Source organism: Melospiza melodia, chromosome 28 (genome assembly GCF_035770615.1).
Source record: "Melospiza melodia melodia isolate bMelMel2 chromosome 28, bMelMel2.pri, whole genome shotgun sequence".
Lineage (NCBI taxonomy): Eukaryota > Metazoa > Chordata > Aves > Passeriformes > Passerellidae > Melospiza > Melospiza melodia.
In genome coordinates, this window is record NC_086221.1 from 7,087,617 (window position 1) to 7,106,408 (window position 18,792).

Below are 18,792 nucleotides of genomic sequence, written 5' to 3' on the forward strand. Positions count from 1 at the left end.
ACGGGGAACGCTTCGTGTCCGACCCTCGAACGGCATCACCAGGGTCAGAAACTCATCAGGATTCCAGCAGGGATTTCACTTTTACATGGAGAACAGGAATATCCAGAGTTACAACAGGAAGTATTAAAAAAGGGGGAAAAAAAATAATAAAAAAAAGAGACAGTTTTGGAAAGGATATAAAACTTTCCTGGCTTCGGGCATAAACTGGAGTTTAACTGTTGGGAATTAGGAGGAAATCTCTGCTGGTGGAGGAGCCGTGGGCTCGCTCTGGTGGTTCCAGCCCCTGCCAGAGGCGGGATGCTGGAGCAGATTCCTGCAGCCAGGGTGATTCCCGGAGCTGGGGACACCGGGCCAGCTGAGCTCCCTCTCCAAGTCCTGTAAAACTCCACTTCCCGTTCCCAAACCCCTCTGGGATGCTGCAGTGTCTGCGATCCCAACAACGCTGCTAGGGAAGTCATAAAAGAAAGTCATCACCATAATAATGGAAATATTTCCATTCCTATAAAAAGTTTCGCAAAACCTTAAAGAAGAAGAAAAACTGAAAACGAAGCCGGGTGTCTGCGAGGTTATAAACTGGATTTAAATTAGCAACAAGCACTTTTCCAGCCAGGACGGATCTGGGATGAGTGGGAAGAGCAGAACTGGGCTGAGCGATGCCAGAGCACACGTGCAGCCCTGCACAGAGCCGGGGGGGATCCGCAGCATCCCCGCTCCTGCTGCTCATCCCTCGCAGTTCAAACACCCGCAGAGTTCCAGGGATTCTCCTCCTCGGCAGGATCAGACCTTCCCCCAGGCACAGCGGCAGGGACGGAGCCCAGACAGTCAGCGGGAAGATCCAACAACACCCACATCCAGAGGGGAAGGGTGGGTTTGCTTAAAAGGGGAGGGAGGAGCCCCCTCCAACGGCAACAGCAACAGAAGCTGCACAAATGGATCGTTAATTACCATTAATTACCATTTCAGACTCGCTGAACCACCGCTCCGCGTTTTTTGTTCCCCCCTTTTATCCAACCACGCACCTTCCGCAGGACAAAGGGAAGGAAACGGAGAATTACAAACGGAGCAACGAATCCCCCTGCCTTCGGCAGGACCATATGGCAACGAGGGTGTATTAATTACCGCGGCTTTTAATTAACAATTGCTTCATCTGAGCAGTAACATTTCCTTGACATCCCCCGACTCGCCGCTAACCTGCGCGGAGCACGCTGCATCCCAGCCATCAATCCCGCTTTATTGACATCCATCCCTCCCGCAAACAGGCACGATCCCAGGGTTTTCCAATTAACACCTCCGCACTCTCTAATTAGCGCAATTAACGGGCTGATGGATGCCCGGAGCTTCCCTGGGAGGGAGGGGCTGGGGATGCGGCTCCCACTGCTTGTGCCACAATTCCCATGGGAACACCGTGAGTGTGCCATGCCAGGAGCTGGCACTGCCACCGAGCCCTCCAGAAGGGAAGGATGAACACGGAGGTGACCAAAACCACGGGCTCGAAGCGATGGATGTGGGATTTCAGGAGCAGCAAGAGCAGGGTGAAGCAGTGATTTCCCCCCCCAGAAAAACTCACAAGGAATTTTGGCCCATCCAGACCCGTTCCAAGCGATGCCACTGCTCCACCTGATTCCAAGCACAGGAAAATTCAGTGGCACTTCCCAGCCTCCAGGACCTGCTGGAACAGCCACAGCCACACCACGAGCTCCTCAGAAACCACTGCCCCAACACCAATTTCAGCAGCTTTCCCTATTTTTCATTATCCTCGACAGCTCCGTAATTTTGGGCTGCCCTTCGTGGGCCGTGCACTGACCCGGTGTCACCTCCACCCTGCTGTCCCTGTCCTTGAGCCCCCATCCCCAACCACCGTGGGTTACCCTGCCCTGAGTGTCCCCAGCCACAAACTCCAAGAGCTCCTAAACCATTACCCACGAGGGAGGGATGAGGATTTAACAGCACTGGGAAAACTTTCTATGAGCTGGGACAGCACAGGCGACACACAAACTGACACTGAGAGGTTCCAGGGGCTGTTTCCCACCCTTCCCACCACATCCCAGTCCCAAAGTAGAATTTCAGAGTTATCCCAGTCCCAAAGCAGTATTCCAGAGTTATCCCAGTCCCAAAGCAGTATTTCAGAGTTTTCCCAGTCCCAAAGCAGTATTCCAGAGCCCTCCTCCCTTCTCCAGCCTAGCCAGGACACAGAGGGGAGCAGGCCTTGGGTACCAGCGGATCCCCAAGGAGCACAGAGCCAGCAAGCCCTCAGAAATCTGCAGGATGCTCCTCTGCACAGCTGGAAGGAGAAGAGGACTCAGGCAAGCTGGATGCCAGGCCCTGGATCTGCTCCCAGCTACAGAAAGTTGAGCAACCTGCCCGTCCTGCTCCGGCACCGACAGGCTTTAGGAAGCGGCTGCTAATCCTAAAAGGCTTCGCTGGAAGAGAAGCAGCAGCCCAGCATTGCTCCAAGAGTGGCTTTTTACCCTTTAATTAACACATAAACACATGGAAATGTGGAAAGGGGATTAAAATAAAAGTCTGGGGGAGCTGAGACGAATCCGGAGCATTACTGTAAATTAGAAGATATTTAAGGAACCAGGGACCGGCTAAGCCCAGGCACTGCTTTAATGGGATCTCACCTCTGGGCACTTTCATCTCCCACTTTCATCTCGCTCCCAGCAACTTCTTTGGGAAGAGCCAACCTCTGGTGCTTCACCTTCACCCCCTGGCTCTCCTCACCTGCCTCGGGGCCAGCCCAGCCCAGCCACACTCGTGGGCACCAGGGACAGGCAGGCAGCGAGGAGCCTTTGCTGAGAGCCACAGCGAGGTTCTCCTGCCCCCAAAATGGGGGATCCTCGGATCAGAGAGCTGGGGAGCACCTGGAATTGTGAGGACTCCAATGTGGGAAAGCCTGGGATGGTTCCTGTGCTCCTGGCAAGCCCCACCTGCCTCTCCAGAACCTGTCACCCCCGGAGCATCCTTTGCTCTCCAGAGCTGCCCCAAGTGCAGCCAACCCCACAGGAGATCCCACACATTCCCAGAGACACCAATACCTGCCTGGCACCTCTCCCGCTCCCTTCCAAGCTTCCAGGAACACAAAACCTCTCCCAGAGTGGGTGTGGGACCGGCTGGAGGTGGCCAGGCCGGTGTTGGCACCGTGGGGCTGCTGCTCCATCCTGGAGCGCGTGCCCGGCTGCCCCATCCTGCTCCATCCCTGCTTCCCTCGCTGTGCTCTTGAAAAGATTAAAAAAAAAAAGGAACCCCACTCCATCTCATTAAGAAAGTAAACACAAGAGCCGTCTAAGTGTCTAATTAAGCTTCTAATTAGTCCCTGCTTGTTACTAATGCAAATTAGATTACGCCGCTTAACTACAGCATGTCCACAACACCCTTGTTAATTGCGGCCTTTTGAAATTAAATTACTCCCTAATTAGCATATCAAAGCCATTGATTCGGAGCCAGGAAAGATGAGGGCAGGAGGAAGCCTAACGCCAAGTTTTGTTAATCAGGGACGTCTAATTAAATAGTGACGTGGAGCACGGGGCTCCCACCTCGCTGCTCCGGAGCCACCACACGTGGGGACCCGGGGACAGCCCCTCGGTGGGTGCTGGAGGTCTCTGGATCACTGCTGGGGTGATGGAGCAGCCTGTGGGCCACCATGAAGGTCCACCACCTGTGTCCCATCAGGTGGGGATGCAGGTCTGGTATCCACGTCCCAATGGGTCAGGATGCAGATCCAGCACTTGTGTCCCATCACAGTGGGATGCACGTCTGGTATCCACATCCCAGTGGGTCAGGATGAAGGTTTGGCACCCAAACCCCATCAGGTTGGGACGCAGATCCAGAACTTGTGTCCCAATGGGTCAGGATGCAGGTCTGGTACCAGTGCCCCATCAGGTGGGGATGCAGGTCTGGTATCCACGTCCCAGTGTGTCAGGATGAAGGTCTGGTACCAAAGCCCCGTTAGGTTGGGATGTAGGTCCAATGCCTGTGTCCCATCAGGTCAGGATGCAGATCCAGAACCTGCTTCCCACCAGGCAGGGACGCACTTTTGGTATCTGTGCCCCATCAGGTGTGGCTGAAGGTCCAACACCTGTGTCCCATCAGGATGGAATGCAGAACCAGTTTCTGTGTCCCAGTGGGACAGGATAAAGGTTCGGTACCTGTGTCCCATCAGTTTGGGATGCAGGACCAGCACCTGTGTCCCATCATGCCAGGATACAGGCCTGGCACCTCTGTCCCATCAGTCTGGGATGCAGGCCCAGTGCCCAAATCCTGCAGGATTCCCACTGAACTTCCCAAAATCCAGGACGTCCCCATGAAGCCACATCAGCCACCACAGTGCCAGTGCCAGCCCTGCATCCCCTCATTTCTCATCCCCCTAAAAACTTGCTTTCCTTCAGCCCAACACCATCCAAATGGGAATTTAAAGATCCCAAAACTCCCTTCCGTGCACAGGGATCAGGGTCACCCTCTCCCCAGCCCCAAAACCCTTGGTGACCCCACCAAGAGGAGCAGGAGAGGCCCTCAGTGAGGACAGGTGGGGCTGGGAGAGCCTCTCACCTGTCACATCCCAAAGCCACAAGAAGTGAGGGGACAGTGCACAGGGGGAGGTGACACCGGGCTCCTGACACCAAATCCCCCCTTAGGGCACCGGGCTGGGGGACACATCCCCTCACCATCCCTGAGGAGCCCTTGGAGGGGACACCACCACCAAATCCCACACCATTCCCCCAAAGAAACCCCAAAACCACCTCTCTGCTCTCATCTGGGGGATCCCCCAACACCTCCAACCCCAAATTCCCACCTGGACATCAATAACAGAGCCACCAGCGAGGAGACTGCACCCAAAGGCAGAACCACTCCAAGGAGAGTGAAAGTGAAGCCTAATTTTGAAGTTATTTCAATAACTTCCTGAATGACCCAGTTCTTCCCATTTTATAACTTTTCCTAGATTTTTTTTTTTGGTGTTTTTTTTTCTTTTTTTTTTTTTTTTGTTTAAAGAGGTGGGAAGGGAAAAAAAATAAAGGGATGAAGATTGGAAAAGTTTAATAGAGGGAGAAAAAGTCTATTAAAAAAAAAAAAAATAAGGCAGGCAGCCCGTCTCAGGGGAAGAGCTGAAATATTAAAGAAAGGAAAATCGCTTCTCCTGCTGCCGAGCCAGGGCAGGAGAATGGAGCAGCTGGAAGAGAAGGAACGGGGCACTTTTAATTGAAAAAAAGGAGATTCAAATGAAATATCCAATATCCCCCGTTAAAGAAAGGAAGAAAGACGGACCTTGGCCGCCGAGAAATTGCTGAAAGCCCAAACTTTTCTTTCTCAGAAGTTATAGGAAAGAGGGATGAGAGAAAGGAAGGGAAAAAAGGGTCTTTCATCCGAGAGGAACTCGGGGGGAATGGAGGATGAGGGCGGGGAGAGACAGAGAGAGAGAGAGAGCGAGAGCAAGTTTTATTCATTTATTTTATTTTATGAGATGAGTAAAAATAATATATTTAAAATAAAATTAAAAAAAAAAAAAAAAAGAGAGAGAAAAGGCCGAGTTTTATAATGTCCCAGTGTTTGGAAGCAGCGGAAGGGAGCGGAGAGGGGGGAAAGCAACTAAGAACAGAAGGGCCGGCTCCAACCACCCGCCGCACGAGCCTCTCTCCCAACGAGATTCAATTAATTGATAACAAGAGGCATCAAATTAATTTTTCAAGGATGTTAGATTTTGATGAAGGAAAAAATCTCTCTGATTTTAATCGGGGCGGCGTTTAAAAGGCATAAATGAATATCCCTTTCTAATCATCTGAGGCGCCGAGGAAGCACCAAGCGGTTAACGTGGAAATTCAAATCGTTTAATTGGGGAGGGTGGGGGAAGAGGGGAGGTGGCCGTGGTGGGGGAAGGGGGCCCGGGGTTTTCTTTTTAAAGAGCTTTATGAAGAAATTATTTTTTTAAAAAAATTATATTTCTTTCAAGCTCTCCCCCACTCCCCGTCCTTCTCCCAGCCCCGGAACGCAGCCGCACTTGGAAAAACCCATCTCAGAGCTTTTTTGCTTTTCAATAGAGACTGTTTCCCAGCACAATCTAATTAACAAAAATGATAATGAAGATGGTGGGGAAAAAATTTCAGAGGGAACAAAATTAAAAAAAAAAAAAATCCCTCCAAACTCCCAGGGAAAAAAAATCCCAAACCCACAGGATAAAGTGAGATTCCCATCACGCTCAACTCCCATCCATCGCTCTGTGTTTCCACATGGGATGAGGGTTTTAGGATTTGGGATGAGGTTTTCAGCACAATCCCCCCAAAATCCCATTTAAATAATTGCCAGCAGCTCCCATTGCTGGCGTGGGATAGAGCTGTAACCAACACGGCATCACCCACACCAGTTTCCCAAAGGTTTTTCCAGCATCTCCCCGTAAATCCCAGCTCGGTTCAAGCCTCACCCACACGCCCAGTGCCCAGCTCACACTTTTTTTGTAAAATTCACACACTGGGGACACATCCCCCTGGTGCAAATCCCACCTGGAACTCCTGCTGCAGACACCAGAGCCCTCATCCCGCCCGGAGCACACGGAAAGCTCCGGCCAAAATCTTCTCTGTTCCCAGCCAGGATGGTCCCACACCTGCCTCCCAGAGCCTGGGACACCTGAGGAAGAGGAGGCATCTTCCTCTTGGATGGAGGCTCAAGGACAGTGCCCTGTGGCAGTGAGGAAGAGCAGGGACACAGGAAAATGTCCCGACTCGATCCCTGCGAAGGCGAAAGCTCCCGGAAAAGGGGAGCGATGGGGGAAGCTCTTAAATCAAAATAAACCCCAAACTCCAGGGGCTCCCCGCTCCCCACCCCATCAGGAGAGGTTGAAAACGGCAAGGATGGAGCCAGGGAGGAAGAAATGCCCTGGAGCAGGTGAGGGACACTCTGGATGCCAGGGCTCGGGCTCGGCCTCTCACGTCCTACCCCGAGTGAAATTTCCCAGCTGAGTTCGTGGGGAGTCAGACTGGAAGTTGCTAGACGTCTCTCCTGGCCTTCAAATAATCCAGAGGGGAGGGAAAAACAGGCATGGTACCTATGGAGCAGGAGGGAGGAACTCGGACGCCACAAGTTTTCCCAGACTCCGTCGTGTCTGTGCAAAAATTCGTCCGGAAAACGCTCTGGTTAACGCACTCCCCGATGCTTTCCACGGCAAATCCCATTCCTATGCAGGAAGAGGCCTGGTTTCCATCCAGAAATTGTGCTGCTCATGAGGAGGGAGCAGAAAAAAAGCAACGGGGGCAAGAACTGTCCTTGGGCATTTTCAAACTCCTGGTCTGAAGTCCATTTTTCTTCGCATCCCAGTCGGAGGCAGCGTGACCCGAGGCTGGATCCGTCTCTCAGCCCTGCCAGAGCCTGGTTCCACACTTCCAAACAGCTTCCCTGATTTTATTCCTGCACAGCCTGGCTTCTCCACGGCCAGCCTCAGCATCTCCTGGTTCCTCTGGGCACCTGCCACCCCCACGGAGCAAACCCAGCCCCGCAGACGAACGCGGCTCTGGAATAACCCCGCAGATTTCTCCCCTAAAATGTGGGTAGCAGCGTGTTCAGCAGGGCTGTGCTGGGATCTGGGAATGCTGCTGGGTGCCCACGGAGGGGAGTGGGTGCTGCATTCCATATTTGAGGCCTTGGGAAGAGAGCAGGAGAAGCAGGAGCATCCCTTGGCTGCGGGAAGCGCTTTTCACCAGGACTCTGTGCTGAAATCAGGAGGTCACTGTGGTGCCCTTCTTGGTGTCATCTGGATGAGCCACGTCCAGCCACCACATCCTCTTCCCAGGAATGTCCTCTTCCTAAGAATATCCTCTTCCTAAGAATATCCTCTTTTTAGGATGCCCTCTTTTCAGGAATATCCCCCTCTGTGGCTCTTCCATGGGGAATCCGGGAGGCGCGGCCTGTCCCAGCGTGGATGGATCCCACAGGGATGGCAGCAAAGCTCTGCCACAGCTCCAGCGTCCCTCTGGATGCCAGCCTGGCACACAGGGAAGGGCTCTGGTCCCACAGCATCACTCCAGGGTCACTCTCAGCACTCCCAGGTCGTGCTGATCCATCCAGGCTCCCGAGCATCCCCAGAGCTCAGCGACAGCGGCGTCTTCAAACCCAGCACATCCTGCTGGACTGGGACAGAGCTGGGCAAGGGGGAATCCATGTCCTCAATCCCTGCTTGTCCTCCTGGCATTGCTGAGGTCCTGAAGCCAAACTTTAGGGTGTCCTGGCCCCCAGGTGGCTGCTGCTGCTCCAGCTCGGTGGCCAAGGAAAGCCCAGCACCTTCCCAGAGCCGTGGGACACCGAGCACCCTGCAAATCCCAGGGATTATTCCCAGGAATTGGGCTCCCTCCACCCCTCCTAAAAATAACCCTCATCCTTTAAAAATATTAAATAATGATTCACCAACTGCTGTCACCCTCCTGCAGTCCTGTGGGCACCCTGGGGTGCTGGGGCAAGGAGAGGTTTGAGGTCCTCAGTGCCCACCTGGCTCCCAGCGCGTCCCCTGCCTGAGCAGGACTCACCAGCAGACAACTGGAAGCTGCTGTTTTAGGGGAGATCCCAAAAACATCCCAGAGCTGAGGGCTCTGGCACGGGGGCACAGGTGAGGGTGCCCACCTTGGGCTGGGTGCCCGCCCTCTGGGTGTCACCTTTGTCCCCGGGCAGGCACAGCACAGCCCCCGAGGCCCCGCTGGCACCGCTCCTCCACAATCCGCTCACATCCTCTGCCCACATCTCCCGTGGGCACACAGAACTGTCCCCAGGCTGTCCCTGGGTGGGCACAGAGCACTGACATCACCCACTGCAGGACATGGTGTCACAGGGGCTGTCACAGGCCGGGTACCAAGCCGGGGGATGTCTCCTGTTGTCCCCAAACCAAAAATCATCACATTGTGCCGAGGGAAGGCGACAACACCGGGATACAGAATCAGACAAACTGTGGGGGAATCAGACAACAGCTGGGGACACCAAATCCCTCAGGGACACGAGCCACATCCCTGTGTCCCCCATGTCCTCTCCTGCCCACTGCCAGGAGTTTTCAACCCCCCTATCATTATTTAAACCTCCAGATAAACCCAGCAATTTGTGCTCGTTCCCCGAGCGCTTGGGAAGGACCCAGGCTGCAGAGGAAGGAGCTGTTTGTCCCCTCTGAGAGGACAGGGCTGTGTCCCTCCATCCTTTTCCCAGAGGGACGGGCACAGCCCTGTCTGCATCCCAAATTTACAGCTGGAATTTTACAGAGGATGCAGCGCTCCCAACGCATCCCCTGCTCCGGCACGGTGGGGACACGAGGGAGCAGCAAGCACCGACCCTCCCAGAGCCAGCAGCAGCCCCCAAACCACCCCCTCACCTGCCAAACCCCCTCCCACTGCGTTCCCGCTCTTCCTCGGGGAGGATTTTAAACCCCCAGCCCCACAGAGCAGGGGGATCACCCCAGCATTCCTGATTCCAAGCGGTGCCGGTGTCGGGGCTGCTGGAAAACCTGTGGGATGAGGCATGAGGAGGGGTTTGGTCCATGGGTGCAGGCATGAGGAGGGGTTTGGTCCATGGGCTGCTCCCACAGCTCCAAAGTCTGACCCAGATTTGAAACCGTGGCTCCACTTCCCAGGGAAAAGGGAATTTGTTCAGTGGGAGCCCACCAGAATCAAGGGAAAGATTTCAATGGATTTAGGAACAGCCCTGCCCTGTATTATTTTATAAATAAAACCTGGGTTAAAAGGAGAAGTGGGAATAGCCCACACAGGGCAGTGGCTGCATCCAGAGGGTCCTGAGCATCCCTCAGGATGCAGAGCCCAGCCCTGAGATCTGTCCCATGGGAATGGCTGAGCTGGGCCCTGCAGCCCCCGGCACCTCTGGGTCTGACTTTGGGAAAGTGAAATCCCGGTTCCAGCCCAAATCCCACTGCTGTCACTTTGGGGAAAGGGGATGGAGTGAAGGGTGTGCTGTGTTCGGGAGCAGAGCTCAGCCAGAATTCCCTTCCCAGGGTTTCTCACGCTCCCCCACCTCTCCCAGGATGGATTTTTGGACATTTCCCTTCACTTGTTTCTCTTGAGAGCAAATTGAGGGAGTCTCTCTTCCCCAACATGCACAAAAAGCCAAAATTACAGAGATCTGCCCCAATTCTTCCTCTCCTTCACCTCCATGGGACAACAAGGGCTCTGCTGCCAAACCCAGACCCCCTACAAACCCTGAGTGCCTTGGGGACAGAGGGACAAGAACGGGTCCTGCCAGAGAGGCAGAACTGAGGATGAGAACCCCACGCTGTGAGTTCCAAGAGGCTGAGACAAGCTGGGAGCAAAGGGATGAACAGGAGCAGCACCCTCCTCCTCCTCCTCATTCCCCAGCTTTACCCATCCAGCAGGTGACAAGAGCCCCTTTTGTGCTCCAAATTAAGAATTCTTGTTGATTTTGAGGGTTTGATTTATTAATGGGGAACATCTGTGGCAGCCTGACACCCCAAACCCTGCAGGGGCTGAGCACAGGGCAGGGCAGCAGGGGATGGGGATGGGGGACCCTGCCCTGCCCACAAACCCAACCCCATCCCAGCAGGACAAAAATCCGCCCAGGAAGCTGCAGGGAAAGCAGGCTGGGGTGTAAAGGAGAAATGTAAATTTTCAGGAAATAATCCCAGAGAAAGGCAAAGCTGGAGACTTTATAATCCCACCTGAATCCACCTCGCTGAAAACCCAGGGCTTTGCAGCTCTGCCCGGCCCGGCATTTCGTTCATTTCCGAAATTAACATTTCCTGCCTCAAAACTTACAGCACGCTTCCCCCCGTGCCTTTATTTGCTGCTCCTCTGTTTCTAACAGGCCTGGTGATGCCGCGTTTCTCTTCCCCATCCAAGCTGCCCCACGCTCAGGGAATTTCCCTCCCACTGCTGGGACAAGGGACACAGAGGGGACACAGGGGAGCTCTTCTCCCTGCCCAGAATTGTCTCCGCCCAATATTCCTGCCCAGATCAGCCCAAAACTCTGAATTCTCAACAAGAATTTCAGCTCTGCCGGGTTATTTCCTCCACAAGCTGTGGCTCCTCCAACCCCGCTGTGCCCACCCTGAGCCCCAGAAGCTTTTCCCGAGCCTGCAGTGGGGCACTGTGCCCCATCCTGGCATGTCCCCTGCCATCCCTGCCAGGCATTCCCTTCTCCAGGAGCCGAGGAAGCCCCAGGTCCCTGCAGGCTGTGGGGTCCCCCCTGCTCCAGGAGCACCCTCCCAGCAGCTCCAGGATGGTGTGGGCAAGCTGGGGTGCCCCGTGCTGGAACCCCCATGCCAAGGGATGTGCCATGAGCCCTCCCTGGGCCATGGAGCACCTGCAGAAGGGCAAATCCCCACTCCCAAGCATGGCAGACACTCGGGAGAGGCAGGAATGTGAACCCAAGGGGCCTCCAGATGGAAGGAACTGCTGGGAACTCGGGATCACAGCTCATCCCTGGCTCCACAGCACAACCCTGGCCTTGTATTCTGCATTAAGCCTCCAACCTCCAGCCCTCCTCCACTCTTCCCTCTTCTTTCCCAAGGCATCTTTTCCCAATCCATGGTGGTCCCATCCACATGCAGCTCTCAGACTCACAACAAACAGCAGAGAGAAAATCACTCACCTAAAATCTACAGGTTGTGGAATAAAGCAGGGCTCGGAGAAAGCGAGGGAAGGGTTTGGGATCAGAGCTGACAGATCCCGGGAGAAGCTGGCACTGGGATGCTCAGCCAGGAACCTGGAATGGCACTGATTTTGTGCCTTTATCAGCCCTGGAGCAGTGAAATCCCCGTGGATGAGCCCAGCTCTGGCCAAGGGCTGCTCCAAGGAGTCGATCCTGAGCCCCTGCTCCGGGTGAGCAGCTCCTCCTGGCCATGGCTCCATGTGGGAACAACAGGAGCAGCATCTCCCCGAGCTGCCCAACACACCCTGACAGCACCCCGAGCACAAACCCATCCCCCTGGGCCTTCCTCCTCTTCCCTTTCCTCCTCCTCCTCCTCCTGCTCCAGCCGGGGCCGTCCCGGTGCTCCCCAGCCCCATCTGCCCATTGCAGCTCCGGAGGAGTTTTCCCAATGAGGCAGAAAAATCCACGTCCAAATCACCTCCAAACCACCCCCACCCCGTGGGATTTTTTTTCCTCCTCTATCCCCTTAAATTATTTTGTGCACTTTCCCACAGTTTTTAAAGGAATCTTCCACCAAACCATTTTATCACCCCGACTTCTCCCTCCGACAAACCCAGCGCGGAGCCCTGAGCGGAGCAAGGCGAGATTTCCTCCACATCCACCCTCTGCTCCTTCATCCTCCCAGGTGAAAAACCCCTGGTTTTGCTGCCAGCCTGGCTCCACAATGCAGGAGGAGGCACAGCTTCCCCAGGAACGCGCTGCCAACAGCTGCTGCCAACCTGCCAGGGCACGGAGCCGCTGGCAAGTGTCACCGGGGCTGGCAACGCCACAACGCTCCACCCCAGAGAGACCTGGGCACGACGGGCTGCAAACACAGCCTGGCTTCTCCTTAAAAAGCAAATAAACCCCCGGAGAAAGGATCCAGACTCACGCCGGGCTCCTTTCCCTGCGCATCCCGGTGCCAACCCCGTGCCCATGGCGCAGGGATCCCTCAATGACTTCCCTGCAGCTCCAGCACGATCCCCACAAAATAAATCATGGCTTTGGATCCCTCCTTGCCTCCTCTGATTCTCCTGCCTCTCCCTTTTCCCTGATGCCATTCCACTTCCAAGCACGTTTTTGTCACGGGCGGCCGGATCACCACAACACATTTCGTGCTGAGCCGTGCCAAGAGCCGTTTAAATTAGGAAAAGTTTGTAGAAAACAAAAACAAACCCTCGAGCGGCGTCTTGGCTGGATTTCATCTCCCAAACACTTGGAGAGGGGGGGGGAGGAAAGAGAAAAAAAAAAAAAAAAAAAAAAAAGAAGAAAAAAGATTAGGAAGTTTTTCAAGCTGTGCCCGGCCCCATCTTGATCTACAAGTTCTGTTTGACTTGAAAAGGTGCAGCACAAGGAGGTTTTGTAAGAGATGAAATGGGTGAAATGGGTGCAAGTCCTTGCCCTGAGCTGGCCCAGGTGCCAGCGCTGCTGGTCACAGCCCCACGGCCACTCGGGGGGCTCTGGGGACACCCCAAGGGTCACCAGCTCCGTGCAGGGCCACATCCCAGCCCCTGGGCTTGTTTCAGAGCCAGCTGCTCCCCGAGTTTCAATCAGGTGCATCCACGAGTGGCTCACCGAGGATTTTTACACCTTCCAAGGCAAACCCATGGAAATTCCAGGCTCGGAGCGGTTTTATTTTCTCTCTTTTTCCTTCCCTCTCGTGCTACCAGGGCTCTCCCCTGTGTGGGGAGATGCCCACGGAGCAGCAGGACTGAGCTCCCCACGCTGCAGAATCTCCCTGTCTGAGCTGCGGGAGCTGCAAAGCAGAGAGGAAGGGATAGAAACACAGAGGAAGGGACAGAAACACAGAGGAAGGGACAGAAACACAGAGGAAGGGACAGGAAATTTCAAGTTCCCACTTGCAGAAGTGGCAGGTGACACCGAGGCAGCAGCGGGGTGATTTTGGGAGCAGAGCAAAACCAAGGGTGGCACTGGAGGAGGAGGTGGGATCCCTCCCCACACCCAGAAATGGGGAACAACCCCTGGAGACCCCAAACCCACCTTGCCAGCCCCATCCCAGCGCTCTGCTGGGCTTCAAACCCACGGCGATGAAGGGGAAATAAACCCATCACAGCCCTTCCCGAAATAAGCGAATTTCCCCAAATCCTTCATGCTCCCAAAGCCCACAGCGAGGGGGAAGGCAAGGAGCCATAAATGTGCATGAGTTACAAACCCAGGGACCTCCAGGCTTCTCCTCCCGCCTTTCCCCGGTGGGAAGAATGAGCCTGCTCCCGTTGCCCCCCACCTTGCTGCCACAAAGGCAATCCCAGCCCCACAACTCTCCCCCTCCGGCCCCGCTCCCCGCCGGACCGACAAGAAAGGAGAAAAAAAGGATGGAAGGGGGGGTGAAAAAAAAAAAAATATCAAAGGAGAGAAAACGCTGAAAGGCAAAGCCCCCCGGCCCCTCCCCAGCCCCACAGCGAGACACAAACATCAGCAGACTCAAAGCATCCCCCGAGCCAGCGGCGGAAAAGAAAAGCTGCCGGGCTCTCCGGGCAGCAACTTCACAACTGAGTGCACTCGCATTCCTGCCGGGTTATTAGGAGAGAAAGGCCGAGGGCCCGAGGAGATATTTTAGTGTCACTTGGTTTTATACATCGCACTGATTTTTTTTTTTTTTTGTTGTTGTTGTTGTTGTTGTTTTTTTCCAAACGCTCCCTGCTCTTCCCTTTCCAAATGGGATGCAAAACCTGCAGCTGCTTGGTTTCCAGGCAGGACAGCGGGGCTGGATACGGATTTTAGAGATATTCTGGATATTATCTGTTTCTCCAGCCCCTTCCCCACCTCCCCCAGCAGCAACTTTAATCCGTTTTATTCCACCTCGCTCCGTTTGCTCAGCCTTTCCCCCCTCACCTCCTCCTTCCCTGACCCCGCTGGGCGACACATCCCGGGGTGCAGGGGATGGAGGGGGGCATTTTCCACACTGATCCCCTTCTTCTGCACTTTTCCCCCCACCAAATCCAACTTTGGTGCCACTTTGGATTTTATATTTTACCTGCCCGCGATGCTTGATCCGGCCGGGAATGGACGCACCCCATCCCCACAGTGAGAATCCCGTTAAAAAGGGGCTTTGGGATGGGGGAGATCCACAAAAAAAAAAACCACTCCTAGCAAATAATAAATTAAAATTATACATGAAAACAAACGGGGAGCAGCTCAAAGCAGCAGTTCCCAGCGTTATTTCTGGGAGATGCTGGGAGCAGAGGGCTCCGGGATCTTCTCCACTGCCCCCAATCCCACACCACAAAGGGCAGGAGAAGCCGGAGCCTCCCAGGGCTCCACAGCCCTGACAAAGCTCCCTGGTTTGGCACGGGGAATTCTGCCCCTTCTCCCCCACATTTTCCCCTTTTCCAGTTTGATTTAAGCAATCTGAAAGAGGAAAAAAATGAAATAAAAAGGGGGAGAGCAGAGTAATTTTTCCAAACCTGATTATTTCCTCCACCCACCCGCTCCTGGAGCTTGTTAGATTTATTTCTGATAGACTTTAAGGTGGGGCGGCAATTAAAAAAAAAATTTAAAATCCTTAATTTAGAGTTAAGATTCTGGAAAACCCTGAGACTTTGCTGTGTTTTAATCGAGGATATGGGGAGGCATGAAAGGGAACACATCCCTGCCGACACTCGGGACCGGGTCACGCCGCCTGCCTGAGACACATGTTGGGTTGATTTAACATCAAATCCCTGCTCTCCACGGAACGTATTCCCCGTGTAAATTTTTAACGCACCAGCAGAAATTTGTAAAAGTAAATCCTCCTTCTGGTTTGGGTTAAAAACAACCCAACCTTTTAATACAGAAACTAATAACAATTTTATTGTCTGCCCCGCAGCTTTACGACGCTCGCGGAGAAGTGAGGTCTCAATCCGATGGAAGTTGGGGTGGAGGGTGGGAAAAGGAAAATCTTGGGGTATCAAGTGATGGGGAGGGAAGAGCTGCCTGAAGCTGAGGAGAGATCCCAGGCAGGAATTCGGACATGAATTCCTCCAGGACTACATTAAGAGCAGCAGGAAAGAAAAAAATAATAATCTCAGCGCAAGTTTTCCGAGCGGGCACTTCCCAGCCACGACTCCCGGCAAAGTGGGGTTGGTGAATTATTCCCACTTTCTCCTCTGCACATTTTTCATTTGTATTAAAAAGTGCACAGGAGGGAGAGAGGGGGAAACACACGGCCCTTGGCATGTTAGCGTTTTAAACGGGGAAAGAGAAACCAGCATCGCTCCCGAGCGGAAAAAGAAAACCCAATTACGCTCCACTTGTTCTCTCCCATCCACACCTCCGAACGCGCCTGCCAACTCAAACCAGATTTCCTACACCCAAAGAAACATCCAGAGCCACCCTCGGCACTTCCCGAAGTGCCCTTTCCTCCCGGAGAGGGGGAGAGGGCAGAGCAGACAGAGGCGCGTTTGTTTATCCCACGGAGGAGCGGGGGAGAATAGAAAATCCCTGAACTTTGCCAGCGCCGGGAGAGCATCGCAACGACGGCGGACACCGCGCTGGGAAGGGGATGTTGCCGGAGGCTGATCCAGGGCTCCTGGTGAGCCAGCACACGCTGCCTGCCCGGGAATTTCGGAACTCCCAGAAGACGATGCTCCGTAATAAAAACTCTTCCCGAGCACGTTATCGCTGCCGGTATCACCGGCAGCGTCCCCGCTGAGCCCCCGCGGCACCGGGCATCGCGTCCCGGTTAAAGAGACCCCCCCCAAAATCCTTGGAAAAGCCTCCCCAGCCTCTCTCCCCGTCCAAACAAAGGCGCACGGAACCCCCGCAAACTTTACAAGCGGGCGAAAGGCAGGCGCGGGTGAGCCGCGGGGCAGGCGGCTGCCGTCAGCCCCTCCGGAATCCAAACCTGCGGGGCTTTCTCGGGAATATTCTCCAGCTCCATCCGAAGCCGTGCCTCGTCCTCCTCTCCCTCACCTTGCGCTCTGGGTTAGGGTTTGGACGCTGGATTTTTTCCCAGGGCGCTGCGGGAGCGACGGCCGGGCAGGCTGCAGGTTGTCGGGGACGGCGGCGGCTGCTGCTTCTCGCAGGAATTGCAAAACTTGGGGCAGACTTACGGATTTCTCTCCGAGGAGGGAATCACACCACCCCCGGGCCCAAGCGGCGGCGGGTCGAGGCTGAGTTAAAAAGTGATGGAGGAGGGGGGGAAAAAAAAAAGGGGGGGAAAAACCCACCGGAGCCCCTCCAGCAGCCGGAATTCAACCAGAACTGCCGGAGAGAAAGGAAGAGATGGGGAGGAAATGGGAAGCACCAACAAAGGGAGCAGCGCTGGGGCGGCTGCAGGGCAGGGGCGGCCGGGCCCCCCCCGCTACCCCGGAGCGCTGCCCCCTCGGGGGGTGCGGGACCCCCGAAGCGGAGGCGGGTCCGGATCCGGCACCGGCAGCGCGGCTGTGCCGGCGGCAGCGCAACTTTCCCGGGGCCCGACCCCTCCTTACCGAGGGGGCTGCGACCCCCCCCCCTTCCCCTCCCGGTTACCGGCCGCCCAAAACGCCTCGGGGGCGGCGGCGACCCCCGCGCCCGCCCGGAGCGGGGCAGCCCCGCACGCACCGGGACCCCCGCACGCACCGGGACCCCCGCGCCGCTCGGAGAGCACCGGGACCCCCCCGGGGAACGCTCAGCGCCCGCCGAGCCCCGGCTCCCCCGGCGCCGGCCCCGCTCCCTTTGTCCGGGCGCCGCAACAAAACTTCCGAGCGCGGCGCGGCCGAGCGCGGGGCACGGCCCGCCCGGGGGGCAGCGAGGGGACACCGGGGAGGGGGCACACCACAGCCCGAGCCCCCCGCACCTGCCGGGGGGTCGCACCCCGGGGGGACACCCACAGACGGGATGGGATGGGACGGGACGGGACGGGACCCCGCGCCGCTCGCACCCACCTGGTCGCGCCGCTCGCCGGGCTCCGGGGCGGGCATGAGCCGCGCCGCCGCCGCCGCTGCTGCCTCCCCCGCCAGCCCAGCGCTGCCCTCCCCGCACCGGCACCTTCCCCAAACTTGGACGGGGCGGGCGCGGCGGGGCCGGGGCTCAGGGGCGGCGCGGCATGGCCGGGCCGGGGGGCTCCGTGCCGCGGAGCTCCGAGCGGGGCTGGGCGCGGGCAGCCGGGGCCGGCCGGGCCGTGGCCGCGCTCTCAGGTCCGGCTCGGCGCGGCGGCGGCGCGGGCGCGGCGGCGGCGCGGGGCGGGCGCCGGCCGCCCTACCATAGTTCCTCTAAAGCAGGTGCAGCCGCTTTCCCCGCCCGAGCATCCCCCCCGCGCCCCCCGCTCGCTCGCCCGGAGTTGTTTTGGTTTTTTTGGGTTTTTGGGGGGGGTCTCCCCTCGCTGGTTGGTGCACACCCTCCTCCCTTCCCCCCCCCCCCCAGCCCGGCGTTCTTTGGGCCCCCCCGCGTTTTGCTCATTAATGCCTGCGCTAATTGGTTTCTGCCGCGGTCGGTCCCCGGCGCGCAGCGAAGCTGTGGGGTTGGGGAAAAGGCGGGGAGCGGCGGGGAAACTGAGGCACGGGGGGACTGGGGACACGCACAGGGGCGCTCCGGGTGGGGAAAGGGCGCTCGGAACGCCGAGTTCAACGCGCGGGGCAGAGGCAGGACAGGGGCGCTGAGCCCCATTTTTAGGTGGGAACAGCGAGAGGCTGAGCTGGTGACCCCAACACCTCCAAATCCGGCCTGTGACACCCCCGTGACACCCCCGTGACACCCCAACATCCCATCCCACAGCAGGGACAGAATCCGCAGAGCCCCTGGGGGAACAGAGCTGTGTCAGGGGGCAGCACCCAAACCAGCACCCCGTTATTGCACCCAATCATCTGCAGAGAGGCCCCAAAACTCCGAGACCCAACCCAGCAGGCGGGTGCTGCTCCCAAACCCTCTCCCAGCGCTGGGGACGCGGCTCAGGGTGACACAGCCGGAGCAGGGCAGGGATCAGCGTCCCAGCCTCGCCGCTGCCTCAGTTCGGGGCTGAATTCCCACCTGCCCCAGGCACCTGCACACTGGGGATGGATGATCCCACTCCCACAGGCAGAGGTTTTCCAAAGCCACTGACATCCTGATGGCACCAAAGAGCGGCCACTCTGTTCCCTTTTTTAACATTCAAAAGTGGCTCTTTTGAAATTTCCATTTTAAGAGGTGAAATTGGAATGAAAAGCATTTCGACCCACCTGGATTTTTCTTCCCCCTATAATTTAATTTTTTACAGTAAGA

General features: G+C 56.3%; 1 protein-coding gene across 4 annotated transcripts in view; it reads right to left on the reverse strand.

Annotated features, from left to right (window-relative positions):
- FOXP4 (forkhead box P4) overlaps positions 1-17,520 on the reverse strand; it is a 58,257-nt gene extending 40,737 nt beyond the window's left edge. For all 4 annotated transcript variants that reach the window (XM_063177945.1, XM_063177946.1, XM_063177947.1 and 1 more), the window contains exon 1: positions 17,481-17,520. The gene's annotated coding sequence lies outside the window, so the exon portion shown is untranslated. The remainder of the gene's footprint in view (positions 1-17,480) is intronic.
- Between the last annotated feature and the right edge of the window lie 1,272 nt (positions 17,521-18,792).